Source organism: Eubalaena glacialis, unplaced genomic scaffold (genome assembly GCF_028564815.1).
Source record: "Eubalaena glacialis isolate mEubGla1 unplaced genomic scaffold, mEubGla1.1.hap2.+ XY H_3, whole genome shotgun sequence".
In the NCBI taxonomy this organism is placed as follows: Eukaryota; Metazoa; Chordata; class Mammalia; order Artiodactyla; family Balaenidae; genus Eubalaena; species Eubalaena glacialis.
In genome coordinates, this window is record NW_026871157.1 from 1,376,534 (window position 1) to 1,396,550 (window position 20,017).

At 37.6% G+C, this 20,017-nt stretch overlaps 1 pseudogene; it reads left to right on the forward strand.

Moving 5' to 3' along the window:
* Positions 1–5,392: 5,392 nt before the first annotated feature.
* Positions 5,393–17,224, forward strand: LOC133083019 (toll-like receptor 8; annotated as a pseudogene).
* The last annotated feature ends 2,793 nt before the right edge of the window (positions 17,225–20,017 follow it).

The window sequence follows — 20,017 nt, forward strand, 5'->3', positions numbered from 1 at the left end:
GGTTGTCTAGTTTGTTGCTGTGTAGTTGTTCATGATAGTTTCTTATGATCCTTTGTATTTCTGTGGTAATGTCTCTTCTTTCATTTCTGCTTTTGTTGATTTAAGCTCTCTTTTTTCCTTAGTTAGTCCAGTTAAAGACTTGTCAATTTTGTTTATCTTTTCAAAGAACTACCTCTTAGCTTTTTTAACCTTTTCTATTGTTTTCCTATTTTTATTTCACTTATTTCTGCTGTATTTTTTTTCCTTCTGCTAACTTTGGACTTTGTTTTTTCTTCTTTTTCTACTTCCCTTGGTTGTATTGTTAGGATGTTCATTTGAAATTTTTCTATTTTCTTGATGTATGCATATATAGCAAGAAGTTTTCCTCTTAGAATTTTTGCTGCATCTCATAGGTTTTGTTATGTTCTGTTTCTATTTTTGTTTGTCTCAAGCTACTTTTAAATTTCCCTTTTAATTTCTTTTTTGATCCACTTATTGTTCAGAAGAGTGTTATTTAATATCCATATTTTTGGTGAATTTTCCAGTTTTTTAAAATTTTTATTTATTTGGTTGTGATGGGTCTCAGCTGCAACAGGTGGGCTTCTTAGTTGCAGCTACAGGTCTCCTTAGTTGTGGCATGTGAACTCTTAGTTGTGGCATGCATGTGGGATCTAGTTCCCTGACCAGGGATCAAACCTGGCCCCCCTTTGTAGGGAGCGTTGAGTCTTATCCACTGCACCACCAGGGAAGTCCCTCCAGTTTTTCTTTTGTTATTAATTTCTAGTTTCACACCTTTGTGATCAAGAAATATGCTTGGTGTGATTTCAGTCTACTTAAATGTGCTAAGAGTTGTTTTGTGGCCCAAGGTATGATCTATTCTAGAAAATGTTCCATTGTGCTTGAAAATTATCTGTATTCTACTGTTATGGAATGGAATGTTCTGTAAATGTCTGTTAGGTCCATTTAGTCCATAGTATTATTCAAATCTGCTGTTTCCTTATTGTTATAGTTTGGACTATAATACCTATTGTTGAAAGTGGGTTATTGAAGTCCCTGACTGTTATTGTATTGCTGTTTATTTCTCACTTTAGTTCTGTTAGTGTTTGCTCTATATGTTTAGGTGCTTCAATGATGAGTGTATAAATATTTACAACTGTTGTATCAGTTGATTTATCCATATATCAATTTATCACGATCTTCTTTGTGTCTTTTGATAATTTTTAGCTTAAAGTCTATTTTGTCTTATAAAATATAGTTAGCACTGCTTTCATTAAGTTATCATTTGTTTGAAATATCTTTTTCCATCCCTCAGTTTCAATGTATATCTGTCCTTAAAGCAAATTGAAATCCCTTAGAGGCAGCGTATCACTATATTTCTTTTCAATCCATTCAGCCACTTCTGTGTCTTTTGATTGGAGAATTTAATTCATTTACATTTAAACTAATTATTGACAGATAAGGACTTACTATTGCCATTTTGTTAAGCATGACCTGACTACTTTGTAGATCCATTGATTCTTGCTTCCTATCTTGCAGTGTTCTTTTGTGACATGTTGACTTTCTGTTGCAGTGTGCTTTGACTCCTTTAACATAAATTTTTATAACTATACAGTTTTTTTCTTCATGGTTAGCATGAATCTTACATAAAATACCTTATTTATAAATCCAGTCTTAAGTTGATAACAAGTTAACATTGAAAGAAATGTTAAACTTTACACTTTCATTTGTCCCCTCACATTTTAGGGTATTAATGTTATGATTTACCTATTTTTATATTGTTTATATCAATATAGTATATAAGTATTTATAATATATATAGATTACTATAGTGTATAAACATATACCTATTTATATTTATATATACAAAAACAAATTATTATAGTTATGGTTATTTGTTTTTTAACTTTTAAACTAGAGTATTAATGAATTACACACCTCTACTACAATATCAAAGAACATGACTTTGACTCTATATTAATGCTTACCAGTGAGATTTACACTACCTTCTCTTATGTTTATACATGTTAATTGGTGTCCTTTTACTTCTATTCAAAGAACTCCCGTAGCATTGCTTAAAAGGCGATTTATTGTGCTAAGGTTCCTCAGCTCCTCTTTGTTTAGGGAAGTCTTTATCTTTCCTTTATTTCTGAGGGACAGCTTTGTTGGATATAGTACTCTTGGTTGATAGTACTTTTCTTCCAATATTTTGAATATATCATTCCATTCTTTCATGGCCTGAAAAGTTTCTATTGAGAAATCAGCCTATAGTCTAATGAAGGTTAATTTGTGTATGTAATGTCACTTTTCTCTTGCTGTTTTGAAAACTCTCTCTTTGTATTTGACTTACAATTTAATTAAAATGTATTCCTCCCTTTTGGGGGAAGCACTTCATAAATATTGATGTCCACTTCTCTCCCCAGCTTTGGGAAGTTTCCAGCCATTATTGTCTTAAATATACTTTCTATCTTTTTCTCTTTCACTTCTCCTTCTAGGATTTCCATAATATATATATTGTTTCTTTTAATGGTGTCTCACAAGTTCCATAGGCTTTCTTCACTCTTTTTCTTTTTTTTTTTCCCCCTTTTTTTATTCCTCTGGCTGGACAATTTCAAATGATTACCTACTAGGTCACTGATTCTTTTTTTATGCTAGTTAAGTCTTTTCTTCAAGTTTTCTACTGCATTCTTCAATTAATTCATTGTTTTCTTCAGGCCAAAGATGTTTGTTTGTTTTTATTTTATGGTTACACTTCTTTGTTGAACTTCTTGTTTTGTTCATGTATTGTTTTCTTTATTTATTTAGTTGTCTATGTGTTTTTTGTTGTTCACAAAACTAAGATTACTCTAAATTCTTTGTTAAACAGTTCATAGATCTCCATTTTTTAGGGTCAGTCATTGTTATATCTCACAAAACTTTTTCTATCCTTCTGCAGTAATAGATATCATATTCTCCTGTGTCTATTTTGACTGGAAAGTGGGCTGCTGATGTTAATACTAAAAAATGGTGCCAGATTCTGTGTTAGTGCTTCATAAACATTTACTTATTCAGTTTGACACTCAGCAACAAGAGGAGTTTCTATAATTATCTACATGTTCAGGTAAAGAAACAAACTTTCAGGTGCATAATGCATTGCAGAACTGGAATTTGAGCCCGTATGTCTGATTCCAAATCCTATTTCTAACCAAAACCATTATACAATGCAACCTCAGTTTAAAATCCTATATACCAAAAAAAGAGAACTTCAAATGTAGACAGAACTTTAAAAATTGTTTGTGGAATGACTACTATTCATGTCCTTTATCCTACAAACATTGCAATTAATACAAATTTGTTGGCTAAAATTTTTAACTTCTATAGGCAAGATATGTTGTTTTATATTTTAATGTATTCTCGTTAACATTTAGTAGAGTGTCTCACTTTCTGTGACTATTCCTTAATAAGTAGAAAGTTAAACTTATTACTTTTAATAATTATATGACATAATAAACAGGTCAATATAGTTGGTTTCACCAAGGATTATGGTGAAGAGAACCCTCAAAATTTTATGTCATTGGTTCTATTAACAAACATTTACTAAACTAGATTTTTCAGTAAAGCTCAATTCACAGCCTCACTGTTGCCAAACCGGGTAAGTACCTTCTTTTTAAATTTTCCTAAAATTTAGGGTTAGTGAACTAATAGTCACTGTCATAACCTTGCTATGTTATAAAAGATATTTATTCAATTGTTAATTATTCAAAGGATTAATAATTTTGCCCAATTTTTAAGAATGAAAAGAAAAGCCAGCTTCTTATGACATGAATATTATAGTGGAACAAAACTTCCAGGTATTTTCAGTTACTTCTATTATTTTCAAATATAGCACTATGTAGGTGCTGCTGCTCAATGTCTAACTTTTACTAAAAGAAGACCCCACTTTACCCTGTGTGGAAGGAAAATTTTTAAGATTACCCCCAATGACATTTTCTCCAATATGACTCCTGTGATTACGCTATATTATGGGAGAAAAGATAGTTAATTTTATGTGTCCACTTGGTTGGCCCTCAATACCCAGATACTTGGTAAAACATTATCTGGATATTTCTATGACACTGTTTCTGGATGAGATTTACATTTAAATCTGTGGACTTTGAGTGAAGCAGATTGTCTTCTGTATGAGTGGGCCTCATCAAATTAGTTGAAGGCCTGAATAGAATTAAAGTTTGACCTCCCTCAAGCAGAAGTTTTCCAACATATGGCCTTTAGACTTATACTGCAAAATTGGTCTTTTGGCTTCTTCAGCAGACTACTACTGGACTTGAATTGCATTCTTTCCTGAGTCCCCAGTCTGCTGGCCTCCTCCGTCAAATTTTCCTCTCACTCAGCCTCCACCATCATGTGAGCCAATTTCTTAAAATAAGTCTCTTTCTATGTACATACACACATTTTTTGGGGTATGTTTCCCAGGAGAACCCTGAGTAGTACAATTTTGTAGATAAGCTGAAAATTACTCTGGCTTGGAAATCTTGGATACTACCATAATACAAGCAAGATGTGAACTCTCCTTGGGGACTAATCAAATTTCATCAGGAGTTACAGCAGTAGGTTGATGCTCTAAATACAGCACTTGCTATATTATCAATCTAGTATGAGCCACAGTCATAATTGAGCCTCAGGTTCATTTTTGATGTGGGGCATCTTGATTAATGCCCCTACAAGTAATTCCAAGGCTTTCCATCATAATCTCGGATAGTTTCATCTTCAACTTCTTTTAGGACCAGTAAGCTGAACATAGTGAAAAATTAAAATTAAAATCATTCTGAAAGTAAGATGATGTGATTTAATTGTTAAAAGAATTCACAATGCAAAAGTCACACAAAATATGGTAAAACACTATTTAATCACACAATGTCTGTGGAATATTGCTACGCCAATCATGTTCTTCCATTTTTATTTTCCTTAGGAAAACATGACCTTTCAGTCTTTGCTTCTGCCTTTTTCTGGTAATCTCTGGTTTATGTGAATTCTTCGCTGAAGCAAATTGTTCTAAAAGCTATCCTTTCAATTATAAACAGAAACGTCTCTATTACTGAGAGTGCAACAATGTCAACTGCAAGAATCTTCCCAAAGAATGGGCCAACATGTAACAGAACTAGATATGTCTGATAATTTCATTACATACGTAATGAATGAATCATTTCAAGGGCTGCAGAATCTTAGTAAAACAAATCAAAACAAAAATGTCAATCTATAACACCAGAATGAAAATAATTCTACATGATACAAATAAAAACAGCATGGTATTACAGATAGAGTATTCCTTAACCTAACCAGTAATACAAAAAACTGCACTGGTTTGCCAGGGTCTTTGAGAAAACTTAGTCTAATTCAAAACGATATAATCTGTTGAACTAAAAACAATGCTTTGGGATTTATGAACTTGGAAAGTTTCTGTTTGGGGTGGAACCGCTATTTTGGCAATGTGTGTAAAGTGGAAGGTGAAACATTTGAAAAGCTTACAAATTTGATGGCACTATTAATCTCTTTCAGTACACTTTCTACATGCCATCAAACCTGCCAAACTCCTTAAGTGAATTTTGTCTTACCAAAAAAAGATCTAAAACATCAGTCAAGAAGACTTCGAGGGATTGAGAAATTGAAGAGTACTAGATTTAAGTGGGAACTGTCCAGGTGTTTCAATGTACCATTTCCATGTTCCTTGTGAAGGAGGCTCTTCAATTCATGTACATCCTCGTGGCTTTCAAACCCTGGTCCATCCTTTTATGTTTAAACCCTGACCCAACTTCACTACTTAACACATTGCTTTGGAAATTCCTACAACCTAGTTTGACAATAAGCCTCTTCTGAAAGTGTTGAATCTGGAATTCAACTTTTTTGCGGCAAGAAATAGCTCTGGGCCGTTTTTAATGGGACTACCTGCCTTAGAAACACCTGAGTTATCTTTGAACTATATAAGGATGGAAATATATGAATATTTCAAAAAACTTCTCTTAGCTTTTGTCTCTCCAGGCTTTGCACTTAAGAGATTATGTGTTCCAGAAACTTAAAAAAGAGGATTTCCACCCCCAAAAGGAGTTCCGCAAATTAAGGATGATCAGCTTGAGCCTTAATTTTATTAAGCAAATCGATTTGATCTTTTCCCAACATTTTCTTAACCTGAAAATTATTTACTTGCAAGAAAACAAAATACTACCCTTGGTAAATTATATCAGGCAAAAATATACAAATGTCTCTTTTTTTCCAAAGTCATATCCTTAAACTACGCTCATTTTTAGCATGCTGAGTTTGACCCACATTTAAATTTTTATTATAAAACTCTCATTTATTTATTTATTTGTTTACTTACTTACTTTTGGCTGCATTGGGTCTTTGTCGCTGAGCACGGGCTTTCTCTAGTTGTGAACAGCAGAGGCAACTCTTCATTGCGGTGCATGGACTTCTCATTGTGGTGGCTTCTCTTCTTGAAGAGAACAGGCTCTAGGCATGTGGGCTTCAATAGCTGTGGAACAAGGGCTCAGTATTTGTGGCTCATGGGCTCTAGAGTGCAGGCTTAGTTGTTGTGGCACACAGGGTCAGTTGCTCAGCGGTATGTGGGATCTTCCCAGACCAGGGCTTGAACCTGTGTCCCCTGCATTGGCAGGCAGATTCTTAACCACTGCGCCAACAGGGAAGTCCCTATAAGGGACTATTTTCCCATAAACCACAATAAGACTACTTCCCCATAAACCACAATGTATATCTTATGGAAAAGCCTTAGAATTAAGGTTAAACATTATTTTCTTTATTGGGCAAAAGTAGTTTGAAGGTTTTCATTACATTGCCTGCTTAAATCTGTCTTTATATGCCAATTATCAAGTGTAATATGGAACTGAAGTTTCAGCTGTCTCATAAAAATATTTGAATTAGACGTTGGTGCCAATAATGCTTTTAATGAATTACCTGACTTAGGAGTTCTAGATCTCAGTTATAATGCACACTATTTCATAATAGCAGCAGTAACACATTGTGTAGGGCTTATTTAAAATTTAACTCAGCTGAAAATTTTAAATTCAAGCCACAACAGCATTTATACTTTATCAGAGAATTAATTGAGAAACATGTCCCCAGGATAATTAATTTCTTACAGAAAGACATTAAGAATTTCTTCAAGTAAACCACCCCGAACTTTTATGGAGTGCTAAAGAAAAAAGGTATGGGCACATTTTTAAATGTCTCAGGATCACCTTTAACAACCTTCAGTATATCCAACAAATAATTCTAAAATTTAAATGGAACTACAAAAAAACCCAAATTGCCAAAGCAATTTTAAGAAAAGGGAACAAACCTGGAGGTATCACTCTCCCTGACTTCAGACTATACTACAAAGTCACAGTCATCAAAACAGTATGGTACCGGCACATAAACAGACACTAGATCAATAGAACAGGCTAGAAAGCCCAAAAATATATCCATATACTTATGGACAATTAGTCTTCAACAAAGGAGGCAAGAATATACAATGGAGAAAAGACAGTCTCTTCAACAAGATGTGCTGGGAAAACTGGACAGCTATATGTAAATCAATGAAATTAGAACATTCTCTCACACTATACAAAAATAAAGTCAAAATGGATTAAAGACCTAAATATAAGACCTGAAACAGTAAAAATTATAGAAGAGAACATAGGCAGAACACTCTTTGACGTAAATTATAGCACTATTTTTTTTATCTGTTTCCTAAGGCAAAAGAAACAGAAGCAAAAATAAACAAATGGGATCTAATTAAACATAAAAGCTTTTGCACAGCAAAGGAAGCATGCATTTAAAAACAAAAAACTGCTAAATGGGAGAAAATATTTACACCTGTCAGAATGGCTATCATCAAAATGACAACAAACAACAAGAGTTGGCAAGGATATGGAGAAAGGGAACCCTCCTACACTGTTGGTGGGAATGTAAATTGGTACAGCCATTATGGAAAACAGGGTGAAGGTTCTTCAAAAAACTAAAAATATAGCTACCATATGATCCAGCAATCCCACTGCTGGATATTTTTCCAAAGAAAACAAAACCCCTAATTTGGAAAGATATATGCACCCCAGTATTCACAGTAGCATTGTTTACAATAGCCAAGACATGAAAGTAACCTAAGTGTCTATCAACAGATGAATGGAGGAGGAGGAGTCAAGATGGCAGACTAGGAGGATGCGGAATTCATGTCTCTGCACAACTAGGGCACCTACCAGGAGCCGGTGGGGGACCACAGACACCTAAGGGGATGGGAGGAAACCCCAGCTACTGGGTAGGGCATGGGGAGGGAGTGAGGGGAAAGAGGAAGTGAAGATGGGATGGGACTAGTGCCCCTGAGGGGCAGCTGGAGGAGGGGAAGGGATCCCACACCCAAAGGGGTAAATTGGGGGACCATTGGGAGGGCAGAGGATCAGAAGGGAGCGTGGCCAGGTTTCCCCTGCCCGGGAGCCTATGGAGATCCCAGGCCTGATCCTCTGCCCACCTAGGCCCCCTCTAGCCATGAGGGTCCTGAGGTAGAGGGAGGGAGGGAAGGGGGAGCACAAGTAAAGGCTGGACCTCCGGGACTGGCACCTGCTGAGGGGCGGCTGGGGGAGGGGAGGAGTTCCTACACCCAGCGGGACCCACCTGTGGTTCGGGGTCCAGCGGGGATGGGGGAGACCCTGGGGGAGGGGGTACGCAGAGGAGAAGAAGGGAATGCAGCTGGCACTGTCTCTGTCCACTTAGCACTGGGGAGCCTGTTGGGCTGCTGGGCCTAATCCTCTGCCCTCGGAGCCTCCCTCCTGCCACTCAGAGCCCAAGCCCCGCCCCTGCACCCCACCCAGGGCCCTACCTCTACACTCAGAGACCCCCTACAACGTGCTGGGCTTAAACCCCACCCACACACCCCACCCAGGGCCCTACCTCCAAACACTGGAACACCACTCCACAAGCCCTCCTTTCCATGTGCTGGCCTCTCCTCTTCCATGCAGGTCCTAAGCAGAGGCCCTGCCTCACACTTGAATGTCATCCCATCTAGGCCCCACTCCCAGATCCTTTTCCGGCTGCCTGGGTCCTAAGCCCTGCCCCATGCTAAAATGTCACCCCCACCCAACTAGGTCCCACCCCACCCTAAACCCCACCCCACCTAAGTTCCACCCCCACCTAAACTCAGCCCCTCATAGTCAAGGCTTTTTCTTTTCTCCTCTTTTAGATTGGGGTTCTCTTTTACCTTGTTGTTGATTCATTTACATTTTTATTTTTTCTAATAAATCTTATTTTCTAATTTTACTTTATTCTTTATACTTTGTTATTGTTCTGTGCCTTTTGGCTTGTTCCCTGGCCCCCCCCCCCTTTTTTTTCTTTCTTTGGTTCTGGTTTTGTTTTACCTATTGCAGTTGTTTCAATTATATTTTTATTTTTCCTAATATATTTTTTATCTTTCTAATTTTATTTTGTGTTTTATTCTTTGTTATCATACTGCTCCTACTTTTCTTTTCTTTTCTTTTTTTTGGCCACATCACATAGCTTGTGGGATCTTGGCTCCCAGGCTGGAGGTCAGGCCTGAGCCCCTGTAGTGGGAGCTCCAAGTCCAAACCACTGGACTAACAGAGAACCTCAGACCCCAGGGAATATTAATCAGAGTGAGGCCTCCCAGAGGTCTTCCTCTTGGCACAAAGACCCGGCTCTGTCCAAATGCCTGCAAACTCCAGTGCTGGATGCCTCAGGCCAAACAACCAGTAAGACAGGAATACAGCCTCACCCATAAAAAGAAAAAATGAAATGACAAAAAGTATGTTACAGACGAAGGAGCAAGGTAAAAAACTGCAAGACAAAATAAATGAAGGTGAAATCAGCAACCCACCTGAAAAAGAATTCAGAGTAATGATAGTAAAGATGATCCAAATCTCAGAAACAGAATGGAGAAAATACAAGAAACATTTAACAAGGATTTAGAAGAACTAAAGAGCAAACAAACAGTGATGAACAGCACATTAACTGAAATTAAAAATACTCTAGAAGGGGGGCTTCCCTGGTGGCACAGTGGTTAAGAGTCTGCCTGCCAATGCAGGGGACACGGGTTCGAGCCCTGGTCTGGGAAGATCCCACATGCCGCGGAGCAACTGGGCCTGTGAGCCACAATTACTGAGCCTGTGCGTTTGGAGCCTGTGCTCCGCAACAAGAGAGGCCGCGATAGTGAGAGGCCCGCGCACCGCGATGAAGAGTGGCCCCCACTTGCCACAACTAGAGAAAGCCCTCGCACAGAAACGAAGACCCAACACAGCCATAAAATAAATAAATAAATAAAAATAAATTAATTTTTAAAAATAAAATAAAATACTCTAGAAGGAATCAATAGCAGAATAACTGAGGCAGAAGACAGATAAGTGCCCTAGAAGATAAAATAGTGGAAATAACTCATTCAGAGAAGAATAAAGAAAGAAGAAAGAAAGAAATGAGGAGAGTCTCAGAGACCTCTGGGACAAAATTAATCACACCAGCATTCAAATTATAGGTGTCCCAGAGGAGGAAGAGAAAAAGAAAGGGTCTGAGAAAATATTTGAAGAGATTATAGTCAAAAACTTCCCTAAAATGGAAAAGGAAATAGCCAATCAAGTTCAGGAAGCACAGAGAGTCCCATACAGGATAAACCGAAAGAGAAACATGCTGAGACACATATTAATCAAACTATCAAAAATTAAATAAAAAGAAAAAATATTAAAAGCAGCAAGGGAAAAGCAACAAATAGCATACAAGGGAATCCCCATAAGGTTAACAGCTGATCTTTCAGCAGAAACTCTGCAAGCCAGCAGGGTGTGGCAGGACATATTTAAAGTGATAAAAGGGAAAAACCTACAACCAAGGTTACTCTACCAAGCAAGGATCTCATTCAGATTTGATGGAGAAATTAAAACTTTTACAGACAAGCAAAAGCAATGAGAATTCAGCACCACCAAACCAGCTTTACAACAAATGCTTCTAGGCAGGAAACACAAGAGAAGGAAAAGACCTACCATAACAAACCCAAACCAATTAAGAAATTGGGAATAGGAACATACATATCGATAATTACCTTAAATGTAAATGGATTAAATGCTCCACCAAAAGACACAGAATGGCTGAATGGATAAAAAACAAGACCTGTATATATGCTGTCTACCGGAGACTCACTTCAAACTTAGGGACACATACAGATTGAAAGTGAGGAGACGGAAAAAGATATTCCATGAAAATGGAAATCACAAGAAAGCTGGAGTAGCAATACTCATATCAGTTAAAATGGACTTTAAAATAAAGACTGTTACAATAGATAAGGAAGGACACTACATAATGATCAAGGGATCAATCCAAGAAGAAAACATAGAAGTTATAAATATTTATGCACCCAACATAGGAGCACCTCAATACATAAGGCAAATGCTAACAGCCATAAAAGGAGAAATCAACAGCAACACAACAATAGTGGGGACTTTAAGATTCCACTTACGCCAATAGATCATCCAGACAGAAAATAAATAAGGAAACACAAGGTTTACATGACACAATAGACCAGAAAGACTTAATTGATATTTTTAGGATATTCCACCCAAAAGTGGAAGAATACACTTTCTTCTCAAGTTCACTCAGAATGTTCTCCATAATAGATCACTTCTTGGGTCACAAATCAAGCCTTGGAAGATTTAAGAAAATTGAAATTGTATCAAGTATCTTTTCTGACCACAATGCTATGAGATTAGGAATCAATTACAGGAAAAAAAAAAAAAACAGTAAAAAACACGAATACATGGAAGCTAAACAGTGCACTGCTAAATAATCAAGAGATCACTGAGGAAATCAAAGAGGAAATCAAAAAATACCTAGAAACAAATGACAATGAAAACACAATGATCCAAAACTTCTGGGACACAGAAAAAGCAGTACTAAGAGGGAAGTTCCTAGCAATTCAAGCTCACCTCAAGAAACAAGAAAAATCTCAAATAAACAATCTAAACTTGCACCTAAAGGAACTAGAGAGAGAAGAACAAACAAAACCCAAAGTTAGCAGAAGGAAAGAAATCATAAAGATCAGAGCGGAAATAAAGGAAATAGAAACAAAGAAAACAATAACAAAGATCAATAAAACTAAAAGCTGGTTCTTTGAAAAGATAGACAAAATTGATAAACCTTTAGGCACTCATCAAGAAAAAAAGGGAGAGGACTCAAATCAATAAAATCAGAAATGACAAAGGAGAGATTACAACTGACACTGCAGAAATACAAAAGATCATAAGAGACTACTACAAGCAAATATATGCCAATAAAATGGACAACCTGGAAGAAATGGACAAATTCTTGGAAAAGTACAACATTCCAAGATTGAACCAGGAATAATTAGAAAATATAAACAGACCAATCACAGGTAATAAAATTGAAACTGTAATTAAAAATCTTCCAACAAACAAAAGTCCAGGACCAGATGGCTTCAGATGTGACTTCTATCAAACGTTTAGAGAAGACTTAACACCTATCCTTCTCAAACTCTTCCAAAAAATTTCAGAGGGAGGAACACTCCCAAACTCGTTCTACTAGGCCATCACCCTGATACCAAAACCAGACAAAGATATCACAAAAAAAGAAAATTATAGATCAATATTCCTGATGAACATAGATGCAGAAATCCTCAAAAAAAATATAGCAAAGAGAATCCAACAACACATTAAAAGGATCATACACCATGATCAAGTGGGATTTACCCCAGGGATGCAAGGATTCTTCAGTATATGCAAATCAATCAATGTGATACACCATATTAACAAATTGAAGGAGAAAAACCATATGATTATCTCAATAGATGCAGAAAAGCTTTTGACAAAATTCAACACCCATTTATGATAAAAACTCTCCAGAAAGTGGGCATAGAGGGAATCTACCTTAACATAGTCAATGCCATATATGACAAACCCACAGCAAACATCACTCCCAATAGTGAAAACTGAAAGCATTTCCTCTAAGATAAGGAATGAGACAAGGATGTCCACTCCCACCACTATTATTCAACATAGTTTTGGAAGTCTTAGCCACAGCAATCAGAGAAGAAAAAGAAATAAAAGAAATACAAATTGGAAAAGAAGAAGTAAAACTGTCACTCTTTGCAAATGACATGATATTATATATAGAATATCCTAAAGATGTAACCAGAAAACTACTAGAACTAATCAGTGACTTTGATAAGGTTGCAGGATACAAAATTAATGCACAGAAATCTCTGGCATTCATATACACTAACAATGAAAGATCAGAAAGAGAAATTAAGGAAACAATCCCATTTACCATTGCAATAAAAAGAACGAACTACCTAGGAATAAACCTACCCAAGGAGGCCAAAGACCTGTACTCAGAAAACTATGAAATACTGATAAGAAATCAAAGATAACATGAACACATGAGAGATATAACATGGTCCTGGACTGGAAGAATCAATATTGTGAAAATGACTATACCACCCAAAGCAATCTACAGATTCAATGCAATCCCTATCAAATTACCAATGACATTTTTTACGGAACTACAACAAATCATCTTAAAATCTGTATGGAGACACAAAAGACCCCGAATAGCCAAAGCAGTCTTGAGGGGAAAAAATGGAGCTGGAGGAATCGACTCCCAGACTTCAGACTATACTACAAAGATACAGTAATCAAGACAGTATGGTACTGGCACAAAACAGAAATAAAGATCAATGGAACAATGTCACCTTATCTCTGATAAAGGAGGCAAGCATATATAGTGGAGAAAAGACAGCCTCTTCAATAAGTGGTGCTGGGAAAATTGGACAGGTACATGTAAAAGTATGAAATTAGAACATTCCCTAACGCCATACACAAAAATAAACTCAAAATGGATTAAAGACCTAAACGTAAGGCCAGACACTATAAAACTTAGAGGAAAACATAGGCAGAACACTCTCTGACATAAATCACAGCAAGATCCTTTTTGACCCACCTCCTAGAGTAATGGAAATAAAAACAAAAATAAACAAATGGGATCTAATGAAACAAAAGCTCTTGCACAGCAAAGGAAACCATAAACAAGAAGAAAAGACAACCCTCAGAATGGGAGAATATATTTGCAAATGAAGCAACTGACAAAAGATTGATCTCCAAAATATATAGCAGCTCATGCAGCTCAATATCACAAAAACAGACAACCCAATCCAAAAAAGGGGTGGAAGACCTAAATAGACATTTCTCTGAAGAAGACATACAGATTGCCAAAAAATACATGAAAATATGCTCAACATCACCAATCATTAGAGAAATGCAAATCAAAATTACGGTGAGGTATCACCTCACACTGGTCAGAATGGCCATCAACAAAAAATCTACAAACAATAAATGCTGGAGAGGGTGTGGAGAAAAGGGAACCCTCTTGCACTGTTGGTGGGAATGTAAATTGATACTGCCACTATGGAGAAAAGTATGGCGGTTCCTTAAAAAACTAAGAATAGAACTACCATATAACCCAGCAATCCCACTATCCCTGAGAAAACCGTAATTCAAAAAGAGTCATGTACCACAATGTTCATTGCAGCTCTATTTATAACAGTCAGGACATTGAAGCAACCTAAATGTCCGTCAACAGATGAATGGATAAAGAAGATGTGGCACATATATACAATGGACTATTACTCAGCAATAAAAAGGAATGAAATTGAGTTATTAGTAGTGAGGTGGATGGACCTAGAGTCTGTCATACAGGGTGAAGTGAGTCAGAAAGAGAAAAACAAATACTGTATGTTAACGAATATACATAGAATTTAAAAAAGCAGTACTGACGAGCCTAGCAGCAGGGCAAGAATAAAGACGCAGACATAGAGAATGGACTTGAGGGCACGGGGTGGGAGGGGAAGCTGGGATGAAGTGAGAGAGTAGCATTGACATATATACACTACCAAATGTAAAATAGATTGCTAGTGGGAAGTTGCTGCATAGCACAGGAGGATCAGCTTGGTGCTTTGTGACTACTTCGAGGGATGGGATAGTGAGGGTGGGAAGGAGACTCAAGAGGTGGGGGATATGGGGATATATGTATACATATAGCTGATTCACTTTGTTGTACAGTAGAAACTAACACAACATTGTAAAGCATTTATACTCCAATAAAGATGTGAAAAAAAAAACCAGAACAACAACAACAAAAAAACAGATGAATGGATAAAGAAGATGTGGTACATATATTTAATGGAATATTACTCAGCCATAAAAAGAGAATGAAATAATGTCATTTGCAACAATGTGGATGGACATAGAGAATACTGTGTTAGTGAAATAAGTCTGAGAGAGAAATACAGATACTGTGTGTTATCACTTATATGGAAGAACGGCTTGTTCTTTTTAATTAACAGCCTATCAAAATTCACATCTTCTCTTGAGACACTGCTACTGAGTCAGAACAGGATTTCCCACCTGCCATTCAGCTTTCTTTCCAAATCCAGCAGTCTGACACACCTCGATTTAAGTTCCAACCAGCTCAAGATGATCAACAAGTCCACGTTTGAAACTAAGACCACCACCAAGTTAGCCATTTTAGAACTAGGTAGAAACCCTTTTGACTGTACCTGTGTGCGATGGTCCAGCCACTGCAGAGGGTCTTCCAGGTCCCGACAGAGAGGGGCAAGGGACTGAATAGCACCTTGAGTATGGGATCAGAACGACCTAGACAACTGATGGTTGCAAGGCACTTTATTTAGAATTTACTGAATCTTATATAGACAGAAGAGGAGCTCATTATTAGACAATGGACCCATAGAATTGCTTATCGTTTCAGTTCAGTCACCACCATGGACGTCAATAAGTTTACAACAACTATCCTTGAACATTATCTTCCCTTAACCAGGCACACACACAGCCCCCTGCCATAAGGAACAATCAGGACTCTCAGTTCCCTGAGGTCTCCTGGCTTGAGATAGCTTTGCTGATCTCTTTTACATCCCTCAGTCCTGGGAAAAAGAGTGCATTCCAAGTCAAGGGGGCAAAGCCCTTGAGTGACTTCGCTTTTTGCGAGAGATGTACTGTCTCCACCAGGAGTTACCTCTGGCTAAGACTGCATGCCTCCCACACCTGTGACATCGGAGATTTTCGAGAATGGATATCTGAACGTCACAATTCCCAGATTGACAAATGTCATTTGCTCCAGTCCTGGGGATCAGCAAGGCAAGAGTATTGTGAGTCTAGAGCACACAACTTGTGTTTCAGATACCATTGCAGCAATAATATGTTTCTTCACCTTTTTTGTCACCATCTCAGTTATGCTGGCTGCCCTGGTTCATCATTGGTTTTACTGGGTTGCTTGGTTTCTGTATCATGTGAGCTTAGCTAAGGCTACAGGTTTCTTTCCACATCCCAGACTTTCTACGATGCTTACGTTTCTTATGACACTAAAGATGCCTCTGTCACGGACTGGGTGAGTAATGAGCTGCGCTTCCACCTGGAAGAGAGTGAGGACAAAAATGTGCTCCTCTGGGGCTTCCCTGGTGGCACAGTGGTTAAGAATCCGCCTGCCAATGCAGGGGACACGGGTTCGAGCCCTGGTCCGGGAAGATCCCACATGCCGCAGAGCAACTAAGCCCGTGCGCCACAACTACTGAGCCTGCGCTCTAGAGCCCGGGAGCCACAACTACCGAGCCCGAGTGCCACAACTACTGAAGCCCGCGCGCCTAGAGCCCGTGCTCCGCAACAAGAGAAGCCACCGCAGTGAGAAGCCCACGCACCGCAACGAAGAGTAGTCCCTGTTCGCTGCAACTAGAGAAAAGTCTGCACGCAGCAACCAAGACCCAGTACAGCCAAAAATAAATTTAAAAATTAAATAAATTTTTTTTAAAAATGTGCTCCTCTGTTTAGAGGAAAGGGATTGGGACCCGGGACTCACCATCATCGACAACCTCATGCAGAGCAACAACCAAAGCAGGAAAACAATATTTGTTTTAACCAAAAAGTATGCCAAAAACTGGAACTTTAAAACAGCATTCTACTTGGCCTTGCAGAGCCTAATAGTTGAGAATATGGATGTGATTGTCTTTATTCTGCTGGAGCCAGTGTTGTAGCACTCGCAGTATTTGAGGCTGCGGCAAAGGATCTGCAAGAGATCCATCCTCCAGTGGCCTGACAACCCTCAGGCGGAAGGCTTGTTTTGGCAGAATCTGAAAAATGTCGTCTTAACTGCAGATGATTCACGGTATAACAATCTGTACATTGAAGGAGGGAATTATACAAGGGTATAAATAAATATGCTTGTATTTATACAAGGAAGTGGGAAACACTGGGGACATTTAAGAAGCCTACTTACCACACTTTCTTTTCAATATCTGAGCATTTTTACATTCCCAGTGAATAGTTTTGATGTGTTAATTTGCTGTTGATACTTATTATATATCCATGGCTATGTAGTTTTAATGGTGGTTGCATTAGTTTGTCTTTTACAATTATTTATTACAAATACTGACTTCAATATTTCACTTCTAAAATTTAGATAGTATTTGAATCCTGAGGTGGACTGAGTTTTTAAAGTGTCTTCTAGTTCTTAACTATTTATTTAAATGGTTACAGCTAAGTTACAATCCTTTAGAATATCTGTCAATTGCCATTACTGTAAATCTTAAAATGAATGATTAAAAATGGTATATTTCTCATAATTACTATATGACAAGAATACAGTTAGGAGACAGACCTTTAATATAAAAACAATTCCCATTTCTACTGGATTTTTTGAGATTCCTTTTCTGTTTTTTGGAAGAAATCACAATGGAATCAATTTTCATGATATTTTTACATTAACATAATTATTAATACAGAAATTAACTTAATCTTACTTTCTGCTCAGGGTCAGAAAATTAGGATATCTACTCCTTATTACTCTTTACATAATTTTCCCAAATAAAACATTATTGGGCTTTCTACTCCCTGTAGTTCCTCCACCACTGTCTATAGCACCCTCTATCCACAAACAACAACATGAATTTTGAAGAGGCTTAATATGAAATTTACCTGAGAATGCCTAGGCATTATCTCAGAACAAAAAAAATTAAATTCCTTCAGAAGGAAAAAACAAACAAACTTCCCATATATCTTCCTTCCTTAAATATAGTTTCCAAGTAACCCTGTACAGTGAATTATTTGAAATATTTGTTTCTAAGGAAGTGAACAAAATGGTGTTCCATAGCCTTACTTAATATAGACAAAATGACTGTGCAAGTTTGCCAAGGAAAATTTTAGTTGTGTCACTGTTTTATTACCATGATAAATTTATAGGAGGATATTTGTAATTGTGTTGCTGAAGCCAAGAGACACATATATCTAAACTCTAGATCATTCCATGAGGGGATATATTAAGAAGAATATGAGGTGCAGTAAAAACTCATCTCTGTTGATAATCTGTTCTCTAGCAGAAATTCATTCCTCTGTTCCCTGATTGTTGATGACAAGTAAATGTAGATTTTTTTCCGTAGCATTAGTAATTGAGATTCTATGCCCTTTGACAGTGTTATGTTGACAGGATCAAAAGTTAATGAAAATAGTAAAGAGTCTTTTTATCTTCTCCTTAGCAGACATCTTTTTTGGGGGGCTGCGTTGGGTCGTCGTTGCTGTGGGCAGGCTTTCTCTAGTTGAGGCGAGCGAGGGCTACTCTTTGCTGTGGTGTGTGGGCTTCTCATTAGGGTGGCTTCTCCTGTTGTGGAGCATGTGCTCTAAGTGCACAGGCTTCAGTAGTTGTAGCACACTGGCTCAGTAGTTGAGGCTTGCGGGCTCTAGAGCACAGGCTTAGTAGCTGTGGCACATGGGCTTAGTTGCTCCGTGGCATGTGGGATCTTCCTGGACTAAGGCTGGAACCCATGTTCCCTGCATTGAGAGGCGGATTCTTAACCACTGCGCCACCAGGGAAGTCCCTTAGTAGACATCTTAATAAAGTGATGATAGTGAAACCAGTGGTTAATTAAAAACATTCGTTCTGGAAACTCAATTATTCCTCACTGAAGACACTGGCATGAAAAACAGAACTGTAATTAATTGTGGAAGAAAGGGAGAAGGGATTTGGTAGCAGTCTCTGCCACAACTTAGAAGTTTTCAGTTTGTATATTTAAGCCATTAATTGCTTTTACCATAGAGAAGCATAGTTTACAGTACTGCTCTACATTTTATTCTTTTCACTTAGTATTTCTTAGAGTGTATATTTTTCCTTTTAAATTGTGGCTTAGTACTGCCTTATAAGAGTGTACCATAAGGTATTTTTCTGGTCTTCTATTGCTGAACATTTATTGCTTCCAGTATTTTGGTGTTACAGACAGTTCTATGATACTTATGTCTTTGTGTTCACATGACAGTATGTTTATCAAATAAGGTTGTTCAGAGCAGTGGTACTAAAAGAATGGTCTGCAGATTGATGCTGGTCTCTGAATTAGATGTTACTGGGTTTTGATGAGATAAATAGAAAATTGAGAGGTTTATATCGATTTGACATGGATATGACATCCATGTTCAGAGATTAATGACACATTGAACATTTTTTAAAATCTGGTCTTTCACCAGATAGTTTGAGAAGTACTGGTCTAGAAGTGGAATTACTGGGTCAAAGAGCTTATGTATTCTAAATGTTTATGGAACCTGTCCAACTGTCTTGGTAGGAAGAGCTGATGGATGACAGAGTCAAAGAAGAATTGATGATTGTCATTTACCAAAATAAAATAGACTGTGTGCTCAGAGTCCATCTTGAGTTTCCTTCTTGAGTAATTAGTAGAAGTGATCAGTTGGCATGGATTTGGCCTGCCATTCAAAACATGCTGTGTGTGCAGGTGTGATGTAAAAGTCTCCAGCCCTCTTGGTAGTGTGGGGTCTGTTGGGAAGCAGGAGAGAGGGTTAGGAAAGCATATTTAGCGTATGCAGTGCCTTGATCATACAAACTACACAATACAAGATTTCACTCAATGGTGATCCGTGGAATGAACTGTGAGAAAACCCATGGGGATGTATTGTTGAAGATAAGCTTTACTCCACTTGATGTGATCCATCAACTGAGTAATGAT